The sequence below is a fragment of the Engystomops pustulosus genome, chromosome 2, assembly GCF_040894005.1.
Source record: "Engystomops pustulosus chromosome 2, aEngPut4.maternal, whole genome shotgun sequence".
Taxonomy (NCBI): domain Eukaryota; kingdom Metazoa; phylum Chordata; class Amphibia; order Anura; family Leptodactylidae; genus Engystomops; species Engystomops pustulosus.
In genome coordinates, this window is record NC_092412.1 from 263,731,661 (window position 1) to 263,745,388 (window position 13,728).

Below are 13,728 nucleotides of genomic sequence, written 5' to 3' on the forward strand. Positions count from 1 at the left end.
AAAGAAAGTGATAGGAGAGATACGTGTCCCCCGGTGACCTCCATCTTCACATTGGAGTGGTGTGTACATGTGATAAAGGATGTAAATGCCCCCCATGATGTGTTTATAAATACCTGCTGTCTAATAAGTGCCCCCTCCCTAATCCTGGTACCCGCACTACCCCAGCTCTCCCCATGTACATGGTGTATAGGCGGCGGGGCAGAGTTTGATGCCGGAGGGGTCACCTGGTAACCTGGACCTGCTGGGTTGGATTGTGGCTGTCACTGGTCTGATGACAGGTGAGTGACAGCCCAGGTTTCTACGACGACATCAACACCTGGGCTGCTCCCTCCCAGCAGGTAACAGGGTGTGACCCAGGCTGGAGGATTGGGATTAGAGAGGTGCTGATGAGCGCTGGATTCAAGGGATGGAAGAGGGTGATGTGGGTGTCTGGTTACCCGCCACAGAAAACGTAACATTATATGACAACAACACCGGCATCGAGCTGCGAGGATCAGGAGAGAAAGGGGCTGCTGCGATGTGACCGCAATGTGAGTGCAACACTGTGACAATGTGACTGCTACACTGTGACCCCAACAATGTGAGTGCTACACTGTGACAATGTGACTGCTACACTGTGACCCCAACAATGTGAGTGCTACACTGTGACAATGTGAGTGCAACACTGTGACAATGTGACTGCTACACTGTGACAATGTGACTGCTACACTGTGACAATGTGAGTGCAACAATGTGAGTGCAACAATGTGACTGCTACACTATGACAATGTGACTGCTACACTGTGACAATGTGACTGCAACAATGTGACTGCTACACTGTGACAATGTGACTGCAACAATGTGACTGCTACACTGTGACAATGTGACTGCAACAATGTAACTGCTACAATGTGACTGCTACACTGTGGCAATGTGACTGCAACAATGTGACTGCTACACTGTGACAATGTGAGTGCAACAATGTGACTGCTACACTGTGACAATGTGACTGCAACAATGTGACTGCTACACTGTGACAATGTGAGTGCAACAATGTAACTGCTACAATGTGACTGCTACACTGTGGCAATGTGACTGCAACAATGTGACTGCTACAATGTGACTGCTACAATGTGACTGCTACACTGTGACAATGTGACTGCTACACTGTGACTGCAACAATGTGACAATGTGACAAAGTATCAAAGTGAGTGACATAAATATGTTTCTGGAAGACTGAATATCACTGTAAATGCAACAAAATATCTGTATGACTGTAATAATGGGGCTCATTTACTAAGGGTCGCGGATTGCACTTTCATGGGATTGTGCCCCGAATTTGCGGATTGCTCGGCTTGGACAGGTATATAACAGGTGTCTGTGCTGGGATTGTGCTGCACGTGATCATTTTTTGGTGCAGCCGCGCTGCTTCCATGCGACACAGATTGGCGGCGTGCTGTCAGACACTCCGACTGATCACTTTCAGTGAACTCCCGTGGGAATGTACGTAAATGTATCAGTATGAATGTGACTATATAGGTGGCTGCGCCCGGGCTGTGCCCCCTCACTACCCTCTTGGCGCTGGCAGCACTAAGGGCTTAATAATTGGCAATGCCTGGAGCGTCATAAAGCGCTGCAATTATTTCAGGACGTGTACAATGTCCCCCGATGTGTCTGTAACTATACAATGTATCACTGTACACACCGTACTGAGCTGCCGCTGACAAAGCCCCTTCCATCTACCATGGGAATCCTGCTCCGCTGCTCCATCACTTCTATAGGATTGTATGGAAATGACGCAGATAATGAAATTCACGAGCGTTATATAATCATTGGGATCTATGATTGTCATGGGGGTTGTGGCTCTGAAAATAAACGCTAGTTACAATATGCCCTAGTTATCTTTTGAACTTTGACACCTAGAAAGTTCAGGTGACATTTTAAAGAGGAAACTCTTCACTTGAATATCACACGGAACCAGAGATATATGTTAACGTTACAGGCAGGAGTTTCATTTTCATATACAGCTCCCATTCCTGACTGTACCAGTGGATCCCCAGGTCTGTAGCAGCTCCCATTCCTGACTGTACCAGTGGATCCCCAGGTCTGTAGCAGCTCCCATTCCTGACTGTACCAGTGGATCCCCAGGTCTGTAGCAGCTCCCATTCCTGACTGTACCATCGGATCCCCAGGTCTGTAGCAGCTCCCATTCCTGACTGTACCATCGGATCTCCAGGTCTGTAGCAGCTCCCATTCCTGACTGTACCAGTGGATCCCCAGGTCTGTAGCAGCTCCCATTCCTGACTGTACCATCGGATCCCCAGGTCTGTAGCAGCTCCCATTCCTGACTGTACCAGTGGATCCCCAGGTCTGTAGCAGCTCCCATTCCTGACTGTACCAGTGGATCTCCAGGTCTGTAGCAGCTCCCATTCCTGACTGTACCAGTGGATCCCCAGGTCTGTAGCAGCTCCCATTCCTGACTGTACCAGTGGATCTCCAGGTCTGTAGCAGCTCCCATTCCTGACTGTACCATCGGATCTCCAGGTCTGTAGCAGCTCCCATTCCTGACTGTACCAGTGGATCCCCAGGTCTGTAGCAGCTCCCATTCCTGACTGTACCATCGGATCTCCAGGTCTGTAGCAGCTCCCATTCCTGACTGTACCATCGGATCCCCAGGTCTGTAGCAGCTCCCATTCCTGACTGTACCAGTGGATCCCCAGGTCTGTAGCAGCTCCCATTCCTGACTGTACCAGTGGATCTCCAGGTCTGTAGCAGCTCCCATTCCTGACTGTACCAGTGGATCTCCAGGTCTGTAGCAGCTCCCATTCCTGACTGTACCATCGGATCCCCAGGTCTGTAGCAGCTCCCATTCCTGACTGTACCAGTGGATCCCCAGGTCTGTAGCAGCTCCCATTCCTGACTGTACCAGTGGATCCCCAGGTCTGTAGCAGCTCCCATTCCTGACTGTACCAGTGGATCCCCAGGTCTGTAGCAGCTCCCATTCCTGACTGTACCAGTGGATCCCCAGGTCTGTAGCAGCTCCCATTCCTGACTGTACCAGTGGATCCCCAGGTCTGTAGCAGCTCCCATTCCTGACTGTACCAGTGGATCTCCAGGTCTGTAGCAGCTCCCATTCCTGACTGTACCAGTGGATCTCCAGGTCTGTAGCAGCTCCCATTCCTGACTGTACCATCGGATCCCCAGGTCTGTAGCAGCTCCCATTCCTGACTGTACCATCGGATCCCCAGGTCTGTAGCAGCTCCCATTCCTGACTGTACCAGTGGATCCCCAGGTCTGTAGCAGCTCCCATTCCTGACTGTACCATCGGATCCCCAGGTCTGTAGCAGCTCCCATTCCTGACTGTACCATCGGATCCCCAGGTCTGTAGCAGCTCCCATTCCTGACTGTACCATCGGATCTCCAGGTCTGTAGCAGCTCCCATTCCTGACTGTACCAGTGGATCTCCAGGTCTGTAGCAGCTCTCATTCCTGACTGTACCAGTGGATCTCCAGGTCTGTAGCAGCTCCCATTCCTGACTGTACCATCGGATCTCCAGGTCTGTAGCAGCTCCCATTCCTGACTGTACCAGTGGATCTCCAGGTCTGTAGCAGCTCCCATTCCTGACTGTACCAGTGGATCCCCAGGTCTGTAGCAGCTCCCATTCCTGACTGTACCATCGGATCCCCAGGTCTGTAGCAGCTCCCATTCCTGACTGTACCAGTGGATCCCCAGGTCTGTAGCAGCTCCCATTCCTGACTGTACCAGTGGATCCCCAGGTCTGTAGCAGCTCCCATTCCTGACTGTACCAGTGGATCTCCAGGTCTGTAGCAGCTCCCATTCCTGACTGTACCAGTGGATCCCCAGGTCTGTAGCAGCTCCCATTCCTGACTGTACCATCGGATCTCCAGGTCTGTAGCAGCTCCCATTCCTGACTGTACCATCGGATCTCCAGGTCTGTAGCAGCTCCCATTCCTGACTGTACCAGTGGATCCCCAGGTCTGTAGCAGCTCCCATTCCTGACTGTACCATCGGATCTCCAGGTCTGTAGCAGCTCCCATTCCTGACTGTACCATCGGATCTCCAGGTCTGTAGCAGCTCCCATTCCTGACTGTACCATCGGATCTCCAGGTCTGTAGCAGCTCCCATTCCTGACTGTACCAGTGGATCTCCAGGTCTGTAGCAGCTCCCATTCCTGACTGTACCATCGGATCCCCAGGTCTGTAGCAGCTCCCATTCCTGACTGTACCAGTGGATCCCCAGGTCTGTAGCAGCTCCCATTCCTGACTGTACCAGTGGATCCCCAGGTCTGTAGCAGCTCCCATTCCTGACTGTACCATCGGATCCCCAGGTCTGTAGCAGCTCCCATTCCTGACTGTACCAGTGGATCCCCAGGTCTGTAGCAGCTCCCATTCCTGACTGTACCAGTGGATCTTCAGGTCTGTAGCAGCTCCTATTCCTGACTGTACCATCGGATCTCCAGGTCTGTAGCAGCTCCCATTCCTGACTGTACCAGTGGATCTCCAGGTCTGTAGCAGCTCCCATTCCTGACTGTACCATCGGATCTCCAGGTCTGTAGCAGCTCCCATTCCTGACTGTAGCAGTGGATCCCCAGGTCTGTAGCAGCTCCCATTCCTGACTGTACCAGTGGATCTCCAGGTCTGTAGCAGCTCCCATTCCTGACTGTACCAGTGGATCCCCAGGTCTGTAGCAGCTCCCATTCCTGACTGTACCAGTGGATCCCCAGGTCTGTAGCAGCTCCCATTCCTGACTGTACCATCGGATCTCCAGGTCTGTAGCAGCTCCCATTCCTGACTGTACCAGTGGATCCCCAGGTCTGTAGCAGCTCCCATTCCTGACTGTACCAGTGGATCCCCAGGTCTGTAGCAGCTCCCATTCCTGACTGTACCATCGGATCTCCAGGTCTGTAGCAGCTCCCATTCCTGACTGTACCAGTGGATCCCCAGGTCTGTAGCAGCTCCCATTCCTGACTGTACCAGTGGATCCCCAGGTCTGTAGCAGCTCCCATTCCTGACTGTACCAGTGGATCTCCAGGTCTGTAGCAGCTCCCATTCCTGACTGTACCAGTGGATCCCCAGGTCTGTAGCAGCTCCCATTCCTGACTGTACCATCGGATCTCCAGGTCTGTAGCAGCTCCCTTTCCTGACTGTACCAGTGGATCCCCAGGTCTGTAGCAGCTCCCATTCCTGACTGTACCAGTGGATCCCCAGGTCTGTAGCAGCTCCCATTCCTGACTGTACCAGTGGATCCCCAGGTCTGTAGCAGCTCCCATTCCTGACTGTACCATCGGATCCCCAGGTCTGTAGCAGCTCCCATTCCTGACTGTACCATCGGATCTCCAGGTCTGTAGCAGCTCCCATTCCTGACTGTACCAGTGGATCTCCAGGTCTGTAGCAGCTCCCATTCCTGACTGTACCAGTGGATCCCCAGGTCTGTAGCAGCTCCCATTCCTGACTGTACCATCGGATCTCCAGGTCTGTAGCAGCTCCCATTCCTGACTGTACCATCGGATCTCCAGGTCTGTAGCAGCTCCCATTCCTGACTGTACCATCGGATCTCCAGGTCTGTAGCAGCTCCCATTCCTGACTGTACCATCGGATCTCCAGGTCTGTAGCAGCTCCCATTCCTGACTGTACCAGTGGATCCCCAGGTCTGTAGCAGCTCCCATTCCTGACTGTACCAGTGGATCCCCAGGTCTGTAGCAGCTCCCATTCCTGACTGTACCAGTGGATCCCCAGGTCTGTAGCAGCTCCCATTCCTGACTGTACCATCGGATCTCCAGGTCTGTAGCAGCTCCCATTCCTGACTGTACCAGTGGATCTCCAGGTCTGTAGCAGCTCCCATTCCTGACTGTACCATCGGATCTCCAGGTCTGTAGCAGCTCCCATTCCTGACTGTACCAGTGGATCTCCAGGTCTGTAGCAGCTCCCATTCCTGACTGTACCATCGGATCTCCAGGTCTGTAGCAGCTCCCATTCCTGACTGTACCAGTGGATCCCCAGGTCTGTAGCAGCTCCCATTCCTGACTGTACCATCGGATCTCCAGGTCTGTAGCAGCTCCCATTCCTGACTGTACCATCGGATCTCCAGGTCTGTAGCAGCTCCCATTCCTGACTGTACCATCGGATCCCCAGGTCTGTAGCAGCTCCCATTCCTGACTGTACCAGTGGATCTCCAGGTCTGTAGCAGCTCCCATTCCTGACTGTACCAGTGGATCCCCAGGTCTGTAGCAGCTCCCATTCCTGACTGTACCAGTGGATCCCCAGGTCTGTAGCAGCTCCCATTCCTGACTGTACCAGTGGATCCCCAGTTCTGTAGCAGCTCCCATTCCTGACTGTACCAGTGGATCCCCAGGTCTGTAGCAGCTCCCATTCCTGACTGTACCAGTGGATCCCCAGGTCTGTAGCAGCTCCCATTCCTGACTGTACCAGTGGATCCCCAGGTCTGTAGCAGCTCCCATTCCTGACTGTACCAGTGGATCCCCAGGTCTGTAGCAGCTCCCATTCCTGACTGTACCAGTGGATCCCCAGGTCTGTAGCAGCTCCCATTCCTGACTGTACCAGTGGATCTCCAGGTCTGTAGCAGCTCCCATTCCTGACTGTACCAGTGGATCTCCAGGTCTGTAGCACCCAGAAACACAATCCTTATGTAATATTAAAGTGGAAATTCTCCTATGTTAAATGCCAACAAAAAAGATTGTAGGATCCAGAGTTATTTTCAGAGAAGCCCAGTATTGTGTCCCCCGATCCCGACACTGGCCATGTGTGGAACACTTCTATACAATGACAGCAAGCAGAGATCTTACAGTGGCAGGATGCAGAAGTTTCCATGAGGTTTATCCTCCATGTGTCTGGCAGAAGATCGGAGTGAGGCGGGAAGTATATCTCCATCATCCTCACCATTATCCCCATCAGTCTCCTCCGTGTGTTTATACTCTAATATTGGATGAAGGAAAAGCCCCCTCCTCCATAGTGGCCCCCTGATGTCATCCTGGTGGGGTCCCTGCTCTCCGCTTGCTATCAGTGAATGTGTTCAGACATCAGCAGCTGCTGTCTGTTCTGATGGTTTGTTACAATGTGTCAGTGAAGGGAGAAGGAATAAATGTGGGGCTTTGAGAGGAGCAACAAAACCTCAGCTGTGAGAAGCATAACATCCAGAGAGACTTTCTAGGTTTTAGATACAAAAAGCAAGAAGAGATCTATGAAATAATTTACTGACAAATCATAAAATAAGACTAGATGATTGGACAGGAGCAGGTTTGTATCAATGTATCTGTGAGGTAGGTACCAAATGACTTTCTACTATACAAAGAGAACCACTCAGTACCCATAATCCTCAGAGCTGAGCTTCATAGTGTAGAGTTACCTGTGTCACATCTGGAGAGCGACATCTCCTTAAAAATGCACTAAGTCCACATATCATATGTCCCCCCGAGCTTCCCCAACCAAATCCTTCCATACTGGAGACAATGTACTGATCCGGAGTTACATCCTGTATTATACCCCAGAGCTGCACTCACTATTCTGCTGCTGGTGCAGTCACTGTGTACATACATGACATTACTTATCCTGTACTGATCCTGAGTTACATCCTGTATTATACCCCAGAGCTGCACTCACTATTCTGCTGCTGGTGCAGTCACTGTGTACATACATGACATTACTTATCCTGTACTGATCCTGAGTTACACCCTGTATTATACCCAGAGCTGCACTCACTATTCTGCTGCTGGTGCAGTCACTGTACATACATGACATTACTTATCCTGTACTGATCCTGAGTTACATCCTGTATTATACTCCAGAGCTGCACTCACTATTCTGCTGCTGGTGCAGTCACTGTACATACATGACATTACTTATCCTGTACTGATCCTGAGTTACATCCTGTATTATACCCCAGAGCTGCACTCACTATTCTGCTGCTGGTGCAGTCACTGTGTACATACATGACATTACTTATCCTGTACTGATCCTGAGTTACATCCTGTATTATACCCCAGAGCTGCACTCACTATTCTGCTGCTGGTGCAGTCACTGTGTACATACATGACATTACTTATCCTGTACTGATCCTGAGTTACATCCTGTATTATACTCCAGAGCTGCACTCACTATTCTGCTGCTGGTGCAGTCACTGTACATACATGACATTACTTATCCTGTACTGATCCTGAGTTACATCCTGTATTATACCCCAGAGCTGCACTCACTATTCTGCTGCTGGTGCAGTCACTGTGTACATACATGACATTACTTATCCTGTACTGATCCTGAGTTACATCCTGTATTATACCCCAGAGCTGCACTCACTATTCTGCTGCTGGTGCAGTCACTGTACATACATGACATTACTTATCCTGTACTGATCCTGAGTTACATCCCGTATTATACCCCAGAGCTGCACTCACTATTCTGCTGCTGGTGCAGTCACTGTGTACATACATGACATTACTTATCCTGTACTGATCCTGAGTTACATCCTGTATTATACCCCAGAGCTGCACTCACTATTCTGCTTCTAGTGCAGTCACTGTGTACATACATGACATTACTTATCCTGTACTGATCCTGAGTTACATCCTGTATTATACTCCAGAGCTGCACTCACTATTCTGCTGCTGGTGCAGTCACTGTGTACATACATGACATTACGTATCCTGTACTGATCCTGAGTTACATCCTGTATTATACTCCAGAGCTGCACTCACTATTCTGCTGCTGGTGCAGTCACTGTACATACATGACATTACTTATCCTGTACTGATCCTGAGTTACATCCTGTATTATACCCCAGAGCTGCACTCACTATTCTGCTGCTTGTGCAGTCACTGTGTACATACATGACATTACTTATCCTGTACTGATCCTGAGTTACATCCTGTATTATACCCCAGAGCTGCACTCACTATTCTGCTGCTGGTGCAGTCACTGTGTACATACATGACATTACTTATCCTGTACTGATCCTGAGTTACATCCTGTATTATACTCCAGAGCTGCACTCACTATTCTGCTGCTGGTGCAGTCACTGTGTACATACATGACATTACTTATCCTGTACTGATCCTGAGTTACATCCTGTATTACACCCCAGAGCTGCACTCACTATTCTGCTGCTGGTGCAGTCACTGTGTACATACATGACATTACTTATCCTGTACTGATCCTGAGTTACATCCTGTATTATACTCCAGAGCTGCACTCACTATTCTGCTGCTGGTGCAGTCACTGTACATACATGACATTACTTATCCTGTACTGATCCTGAGTTACATCCTGTATTATACCCCAGAGCTCTACTCACTATTCTGCTGCTGGTGCAGTCACTGTGTACATACATGACATTACTTATCCTGTACTGATCCTGAGTTACATCCTGTATTATACCCCAGAGCTGCACTCACTATTCTGCTGCTGGTGCAGTCACTGTGTACAGACATGACATTACTTATCCTGTACTGATCCTGAGTTACATCCTGTATTATACTCCAGAGCTGCACTCACTATTCTGCTGCTGGTGCAGTCACTGTACATACATGACATTACTTATCCTGTACTGATCCTGAGTTACATCCTGTATATACCCCAGAGCTCTACTCACTATTCTGCTGCTGGTGCAGTCACTGTGTACATACATGACATTACTTATCCTGTACTGATCCTGAGTTACATCCTGTATTATACTCCAGAGCTGCACTCACTATTCTGCTGCTGGTGCAGTCACTGTGTACATACATGACATTACTTATCCTGTACTGATCCTGAGTTACATCCTGTATTATACCCCAGAGCTGCACTCACTATTCTGCTGCTGGTGCAGTCACTGTGTACATACATGACATTACTTATCCTGTACTGATCCTGAGTTACATCCTGTATTATACCCCAGAGCTGCACTCACTATTCTGCTGCTGGTGCAGTCACTGTGTACATACATGACATTACTTCTCCTGTACTGATCCTGAGTTACATCCTGTATTATACTCCAGAGCTGCACTCACTATTTTGCTGCTGGTGCAGTCACTGTGTACATACATGACATTACTTATCCTGTACTGATTCTGAGTTACATCCTGTATTATACCCCAGAGCTGCACTCACTATTCTGCTGCTGGTGCAGTCACTGTACATACATGACATTACTTATCCTGTACTGATCCTGAGTTACATCCTGTATTATACTCCAGAGCTGCACTCACTATTCTGCTGCTGGTGCAGTCACTGTGTACATACATGACATTACTTATCCTGTACTGATCCTGAGTTACATCCTGTATTATACCCCAGAGCTACACTCACTATTCTGCTGCTGGTGCAGTCACTGTGTACATACATGACATTACTTCTCCTGTACTGATCCTGAGTTACATCCTGTATTATACTCCAGAGCTGCACTCACTATTTTGCTGCTGGTGCAGTCACTGTGTACATACATGACATTACTTATCCTGTACTGATTCTGAGTTACATCCTGTATTATACCCCAGAGCTGCACTCACTATTCTGCTGCTGGTGCAGTCACTGTACATACATGACATTACTTATCCTGTACTGATCCTGAGTTACATCCTGTATTATACTCCAGAGCTGCACTCACTATTCTGCTGCTGGTGCAGTCACTGTGTACATACATGACATTACTTATCCTGTACTGATCCTGAGTTACATCCTGTATTATACCCCAGAGCTACACTCACTATTCTGCTGCTGGTGCAGTCACTGTGTACATACATGACATTACTTATCCTGTACTGATCCTGAGTTACATCCTGTATTATACCCCAGAGCTGCACTCACTATTCTGTTGCTGGTGCAGTCACTGTGTACATACATGACATTACTTATCCTGTACTGATCCTGAGTTACATCCTGTATTATACTCCAGAGCTGCACTCACTATTCTGTTGCTGGTGCAGTCACTGTGTACATACATGACATTACTTATCCTGTACTGATCCTGAGTTACATCCTGTATTATACCCCAGAGCTGCACTCACTATTCTGCTGCTGGTGCAGTCACTGTGTACATACATGACATTACTTATCCTGTACTGATCCTGAGTTACATCCTGTATTATACCCCTGAGCTGCTTTCACTATTCTGCTGCTGGTGCAGTCACTGTGTACATACATGACATTACTTATCCTGTACTGATCCTGAGTTACATCCTGTATTATACTCCAGAGCTGCACTCACTATTCTGCTGCTGGTGCAGTCACTGTGTACATACATGACATTACTTATCCTGTACTGATCCTGAGTTACATCCTGTATTATACTCCAGAGCTGCACTCACTATTCTGCTGCTGGTGCAGTCACTGTGTACATACATGACATTACTTATCCTGTACTGATCCTGAGTTACATCCTGTATTATACTCCAGAGCTGCACTCACTATTCTGCTGGTGCAGTCACTGTGTACATACATGACATTACTTATCCTGTACTGATCCTGAGTTACATCCTGTATTATACTCCAGAGCTGCACTCACTATTCTGCTGCCGGTGCAGTCACTGTGTACATACATGACATTACTTATCCTGTACTGATCCTGAGTTACATCCTGTATTATACTCCAGAGCTGCACTCACTATTCTGCTGCTGGTGCAGTCACTGTGTACATACATGACATTACTTATCCTGTACTGATCCTGAGTTACATCCTGTATTATACCCCAGAGCTGCACTCACTATTCTGCTGCTGGTGCAGTCACTGTGTACATACATGACATTACTTATCCTGTACTGATCCTGAGTTACATCCTGTATTATACCCCAGAGCTGCACTCACTATTCTGCTGCTGGTGCAGTCACTGTGTACATACATGACATTACTTATCCTGTACTGATCCTGAGTTACATCCTGTATTATACTCCATTATTATTATTATTCCCTGCTTGTTCAGTGACTGTGTGATGAGTATTCCCTGGATGTATTGTGACTATCTGTTTCTCCTGCCCCGGGGTCACAGGTCGCCCTCTGACATTACTGTAGTGCTGCCCTGTGTATCAGTGTTGTGCTGGAGACGCAGGCTGTAATTACCCTGAATGGGGCAGTTTCCCCTCTAGCTATGAGGCTGCAGTGAGTGACGCCTGGTAATGAGATCCTCTGTGGCACGGGCCATTGTTGTGGAGGCTGGAATCCACTCTCATCTGTGTTGCTCAGGAAACCATCTAGAGGGCGACAGACGGCCCCCGGTCACCACACGGCTGAGCCAGGGGGGCCCCAGAGCCACCCCACAAATATATATATATAATACTTCTCTCATTTGCATCAAGTCTAGAAAATCCTCTGTGAGACCTAAACATGAGCAGCATAAATCTATCAGCTGTCCTCATTGTTTGTTACAATGTATCAGCGCAGGGAACATTTCAGCCTGGATCAGGGGCAGGATGGATGTGTCACTCAGTGACTGTTACACTGTAACGAGGCTCCTGCCACATGTCATGGATGGTGACAGTTTCATATATGTCGCCCCCCATTGAGCGGATTATATAACGGAGCCGCGTCCATGCAGGGTGGTCAGTGTCCTGACATGTGGGGATTATATCAGCACGGGAACCCCTGGGACCCTCAGAGCCGCTGCCCCCTGACTCCAGCCCAGTCCTGTGAGTGCGGCTTTGGCTGGAGGACACTCACTGCTGCTACGGACCTGACAATGGGGTCTGCACCCTGCGATGGGAGAACGTAAGTGAAAGCGGGTGATGGGGGCCACATGGAAAGATTGGGGAGCACCAGGATAACTTATGGGTGTGTCTGTTTTCATTAACCCTATAAACTTTGCAGTACTGGACTTGTTTATTTTGTGGGAGGAGTTGCATTTTGAAATGTAGAGAAATGTTCTATATTGGTCAGAGGGGAGGGGGGGGGGGGGTATATGAAGACACAATAATGTAACAAAGCTCCAGCAACACTTGCTAGATGTGAGGGGCTTGTTAATATATACAACTCATCAGCATCTAAAGCTCCAGAACTCCCCCTAGTGGTGGTGTATAATCTGTATGTAGTGATCTCCCTCTAGTGGTGGTGTATAATGTGTATGTAGTGATCTCCCCCTAGTGGTGGTGTATAATCTGTAAGTAGTGATCTCCCCCTAGTGGTGGTGTATAATCTGTATGTAGTGATCTCCTCCTAGTGGTGGTGTATAATCTGTATGTAGTGATCTCCTCCTAGTGGTGGTGTATAATCTGTATGTAGTGTTCCCCCCCTAGTGGTGGTGTATAATGTGTATGTAGTGACCTCCCCCTAGTGGTGGTGTATAATCTGTATGTAGTGATCTCCTCCTAGTGGTGGTGTATAATGTGTATGTAGTGATCTCCTCCTAGTGGTGGTGTATAATGTGTATGTAGTGATCTCCCCCTAGTGGTGGTGTATAATGTGTATGTAGTGATCTCCTCCTAGTGGTGGTGTATAATGTGTATGCAGTGATCTACTCCTAGTGGTGGTGTATAATGTGTATGTAGTGATCTCCTCCTAGTGGTGGTGTATAATGTGTATGTAGTGATCTCCTCCTAGTGGTGGTGTATAATGTGTATGTAGTGATCTCCCCCTAGTGGTGGTGTATAATCTGTATGTAGTGATCTCCCCCTAGTGGTGGTGTATAATCTGTATGTAGTGATCTCCTCCTAGTGGTGGTGTATAATGTGTATGTAGTGATCTCCTCCTAGTGGTGGTGTATAATCTGTATGTAGTGTTCCCCCCCTAGTGGTGGTGTATAATGTGTAT

General features: G+C 48.7%; 1 protein-coding gene across 2 annotated transcripts in view; it reads left to right on the forward strand.

Moving 5' to 3' along the window:
• The first annotated feature begins 290 nt into the window (after positions 1-290).
• GPR156 (G protein-coupled receptor 156) overlaps positions 291-13,728 on the forward strand; it is a 76,286-nt gene continuing 62,848 nt past the window's right edge. Inside the window, exon 1 of one of the 2 annotated variants that reach the window (XM_072133283.1) lies at positions 291-338. The gene's annotated coding sequence lies outside the window, so the exon portion shown is untranslated. Of the gene's footprint in view, positions 531-13,728 lie in introns of both variants that reach the window. The other variant, XM_072133282.1, reaches the window with a different exon arrangement.